Source organism: Coffea arabica, chromosome 10c (genome assembly GCF_036785885.1).
Source record: "Coffea arabica cultivar ET-39 chromosome 10c, Coffea Arabica ET-39 HiFi, whole genome shotgun sequence".
Lineage (NCBI taxonomy): Eukaryota > Viridiplantae > Streptophyta > Magnoliopsida > Gentianales > Rubiaceae > Coffea > Coffea arabica.
The window spans coordinates 494417-499758 of NC_092329.1; positions in this window are offsets into that span (position 1 = coordinate 494417).

A 5342-nucleotide genomic window follows, 5' to 3' on the forward strand; every position below is an offset into this window, starting at 1 on the left:
ACCAAATGTTTTTGGTGCTTCGTTCCACATCGGTAGAAGCCAAAGGAATTCTTCCTTTGGTTTCCTATAAATAAAGGAGCCTGATGAATGAATCAACTCGCACCACTCAAGAGAGTTATATGGGCTATTAGCTTCTTGAGTCATCTAACCCATTTAGTCAAATATTTTAGGTTCTCTTGTATTGTGTTTAGGAATATTTTCTAAACCTTTTATAAGTGCTTTTTGGCCTAGGAACCACTTTCCTACGGCTTTTGTATTTTTTCTTCATAGTAGAAATATTGCTCCTCTCTCGCCCGTGGACGTAGGTCAATTTGACCGAACCACGTAAATCTTCTGTATCTTTTATTTGCTTTGTTATCCGTCTTTATATGGTCGGTTTTACCGCCTAATTATTATATGGCTGGTATCTACCGCCTTTCTATTATATGGTCGGTTATACCGCCTAATTTGTGCTAACTTGAGTTTGTCTATTTCCTGGTCCGGTCCTAACAAACTGGTGTCAGAGTTGGTTGTTATAATTTGCAAGACAGGTTCATCTGGTGGGGCCGTTCATTTGGAGGGGCCCGTCCATCCTGTGGGGTCCACTCATCCTGTGGGGTCCGTTTATCTGTAGGGCCCACTCACCTTGTGGGGTCCGTTCATCCTTGTGGAGCCCGCTTATCTCGTGGGGCCCGCTCACCCTGTGGGGCCCACTCACGAGACTTGCAGATTTTGACCAGTTTTTTTAGACAAACTTCATGTTACAGATTTTGTGGCAACAATGATGATAACAAAGACGGTTGTCGAAAAATTCGACAGAAATGTCAACTTCGGCATGTGGCAGCTCAAGATGGAGGCCATTCTTATTCAAGACGGAGTTGACTTGGCAATTCAAGGAATTGAGAAAAAGCCAGAAGATGTAAAAGATGCGGATTTCGCCGATATGGATAAGAAGGCCAGATCCAACATAATTTTAAATCTCTCCGACAAGGTATTGCGTGAGGTAACAATGGAGACTTCGGCCAAGGCTATGTGGGATAAATTGAAAGCCTTGTATATGAACAAGACAGTCGAGAATCGACTATATTTGAAGCAAAGTTTGTATATGCTTCGGATGTCTGAAGGTACATCTATACTCTCCCATCTTGATAAATTTAATTCCATTATTATGGATTTGGAGAATATAGATTCGAAAATTGATGATGAAGATCAAACCCTATTACTTTTATGTTCCCTCCCCCAGTCCTTTAAGCATTTTCGTGATACTATGATATATGGAAAGGAAACAATTTCGTATCGGAAAATTAAATCTGCATTAAAATCTAAAGAGCAGATAGATAGGAATATTATTGGGGAAACTAGTGGGAGTCAAGCCGATGGCTTGTTTGTTCGGGGTAGAACTGAAAAGAGAAACACAGAAAATAGAAGTAGATCCAAGTCCAGACATAAAAATGTGGTGAGCAACTATTGTAAAAAGAAGGGCCATATTATCGCTGATTGCTTTAAATTGAAAAATAAAGAAAAGTAAAAGGAGAAAAGGAGTGAAACCACCGAGGCTAGTATTGCCGTTGATAAGAATGATGGAACTATTTTCTGTGCAACAGAAAATAATTTTAGGTCTAACAATGAGTGAATTTTAGATTCGAGTTGTTCATATCATATGTGTCCCAATAGGGATTGGTTTACAACATATGAATCAACTGAAAGTGGAGTTGTCTTAATGGGCAACAACGCTGTTTGTAAAGTTGTTGGCAAAGGCACAATCCGAATTAAAATGTACGATGGTATTGTGAGGACGCTCACAAATGTTAGACATGTTCCAGATTTGAAGAAAAATCTCATCTCTTTGGGCACTCTTGAGTCTATCGGGTGCAGGTATTCAGGTGGAGATGGAGTTTTCAAAATCACTCGAGGAGCTCTTGTTGTTATGAAGGCACACAGATCTGGTACTTTATATATTTTGCAGGGATCTACTGTTACAGTTGCTGCTGCTGTTTCAACATCATTTTTGACAGATACAGACATCACCAAATTATGGCAAATGCGTTTAGGGCATATGAGCGAAAAAGGCTTGGGCATACTAAGCAAAAGAGGACTTCTGTGTGGACAAAGTACCGGTCCATTGGAATTCTGTAAACATTGTATTTTTGGGAAGCAGAAAAGAGTCAGCTTCAGTTCACCAGCAATTCACAAGACAAAAGGTACTCTTGATTACATTCATTCAGATCTATGGGGTCCTTCTCGTGCTCCTTCTAAAGGTGGTGTCAGGTACATGTTGACTTTCATTGATGACTATTCAAGGAAAGTTTGGGTCTATTTTCTTAAGCATAAAAATGATGTTTTCCCAACTTTCAAGCAATGAAAAGTTTTGATTGAGAAACAAGCAGGAAAACATGTTAAGCGGTTGAGAACAGATAATGGTATGAAATTTTGTGGAGGTGAATTTAATGAATTTTGCAAAAATGAAGGAATTGTTCGGCATCACACCGTCAGGATGACGCCTCAACAAAATGGTGTGGCTGAACGTATGAACAGAACGCTTTTGGAGAGAGCAAGATGTATGATCTCCAATGCAGGGTTGACAAACGACTTTTGGGCAGAGGCGATCAATATGGCCTGTTATATTGTCAACCGTTCTCCTTCTGCATCTCTTGATTTCAAAACTCTTGAGGAAGTTTGGTCAGGTACTCCTGCTGATTACTCCAATTTAAAAATTTTTGGGTGTCCAGCATACATGCACGTGAATGATGGAAAATTGGAGCCTAGGGCTAAAAAGTGCATTTTTCTTGGATATACTTCTGGGGTGAAAGGATACAGATTATGGTGTCCTGAACCCAAATCCTCAAAATTTGTAATCAGTAGAGATGTTACTTTTGATGAATTGTCTATGTTATCTTCCAAGAAGGAGTCTTCTAGTCCTTGTACTACTGATAGTACACAGAAGCAGGTGGAGCTTGATATTGGCAGTTCTGGTCCTTCTCAATCCAAATCTTTTATTCAGCAAGTGCCAGTAGATGCACTTGAATCTATTATTGAAGATAGTTCAGAAGAAGAGGAATATTCCATAGCCAGAGATAGACAAAGGAGAGACATTCGACCACCACAAAGATATGCAAATTTAGTTGCATATGCTTTGTCTGTTGCAGAAGAAACTGATGCAGCTGGTGAGCCTTCCACCTATTCAGAAGCAGTTTCTTGTGATGATTCTGCAAAGTGGTTGATTGCCATGAATGAAGAAATTGAATCTCTTCATCAGAATGAAACTTGGGTTCTTGTAAAGCCGCCGTCAGCTAAGAAAATTGTTGGTTGCAAGTGGGTCTTCAAGAAAAAGGAAGGTATTCCAGGGGTTGAAGATGCAAGATATAAAGCACGATTGGTTGCAAAAGGCTATAGTCAGGTACAAGGTGTTGATTTTAATGATATATTCTCACCTGTTGTTAAACATAGCTCTCTTCGTGTTTTGCTTGCTTTAGTTGCCATGTATAATTTGGAGTTAGAACAGCTCGACGTTAAGACAGCTTTCTTACATGGCGAACTTGAAGAACAAATTTATATGAGACAACCCTAGGGTTTTGAAATTGAAGGTAAGGAAGACCATGTTTGCTTATTAAAGAAATCCTTATATGGATTGAAGCAGTCTCCAAGACAGTGGTATAAGAGGTTTGATTCCTTTATGTTGGGTCATGGTTATTTAAGGAGCATGTATGATAGTTGTGTTTACTTCCGGAAGTTAAATGATGGTTCTTTCATTTACTTATTGTTATATGTTGATGATATGCTCATTGCTGCCAAGAATTTGTCAGAAATTCACACTTTGAAACTGCAGTTAAATAGTGAATTTGAAATGAAAGATTTGGGAGCAGCTAAGAAAATTCTTGGCATGGATATCAATCGAGATCGAGGAGTAGGGAAGTTATTTTTGACCCAGAAAAATTACCTTGAGAAAGTCTTGGAGCGTTTTGGCATGAAAGATGCTAAACCAGTATCTACTCCTCTTGCTAGCCATTTTCGGCTATCTGCTGCTCAATCACCAAAATCAGATGAAGAGGAAGATTATATGGCATGGGTTCCTTATTCCAGTACAGTCGGCAGTATTATGTATGCAATGGTTTGTACTCGTCCAGATATTGCACAAGCAGTCAGTGTTGTTAGCAGATATATGTCTTGCTTCTTGAGTCATCTAGCCCATTTAGTTAAATATTTTAGGTTCTCTTGTATTGTGTTTAGGAATATTTTCTAAACCTTTTATAAGTGCCTTTTGGCCTAGGAACCACTTTCCTACGGCTTTTGTATTTCTTCTTCATAGTAGAAATATTGCTCCTTCTTTGCCCGTGGACGTATGTCAATTTGACCGAACCACGTAAATCTTCTGTGTCTTTTATTTGCTTTGTTATCCGTCTTTATATGGTCGGTTTTACCGCCTAATTATTATATGGCTGGTATCTACCGCCTATCTATTATATGGTCGGTTATACCGCCTACTTTATTCTAATTTGAGTTTGTCTATTTCCTGGCCCGGTCCTAACAGCAAGGATGCGTGCGTCAGCAGATACTGCAGAAAAGAAAGGAGCTTAGTGTTCTTCCAACTGAACAAAAGACAGATAAGAGTAAGTTTGTTTTCTGCAGAGAGTTAAAATGAACCTATAACTTACAAATCTTTTTTATTCATGCCAATTAACATAGTCAACTTGTATCTGTTCTAGCTAATTTAGTGTCATAATGCTTAGTATTTGATACTTTGGACTTAATCGGATTTGCAAATTATACAAAGTGGCAATTTACAACTATATAATATTTTTTTGACCTGATAGAAAGTGCTTTATTATTTTTCTCCTGAAATGCTTTGATGTCACCATGAAATTACTATACACCTGCAACTAAGCTTTTGTATGCTTTTTTATGACATTCTTCAGCATGTTTTACATGATTATGGATTGGCTCAAGCAGTAATCCTTCCTAATACCCTGTGAAAGAAGTCTAACAGAACAAGAATTTTTTTGGTATTTTTATGACTCCTAGACGGATTGTGACACTTCAACGATTAGCCAGATCCATAGGGTGGATAAGATGTAAAAAAATGATTCAAATGACATCTCATGCAGGATGAGATGTTTTGAACATATTTTATAATAGAACTTCTTCTCAGAGTGGGTAGTCCAAGCAATGCTGACACTTTTGCTCAGAGTGGGTAGTCCAAACCTCAGCTAAACTCATGGATAATGCAGATGCTGACCTACAGTTGATGAACAATGCTGAACATGAAAGACAGCTATAGCAGCAAAAGAAGCGCAGATGCCAAGGACACGAGGATGAAGTATGCATTTGACAGTCATATTGATCATTTTATGTTTATACCTTGTATA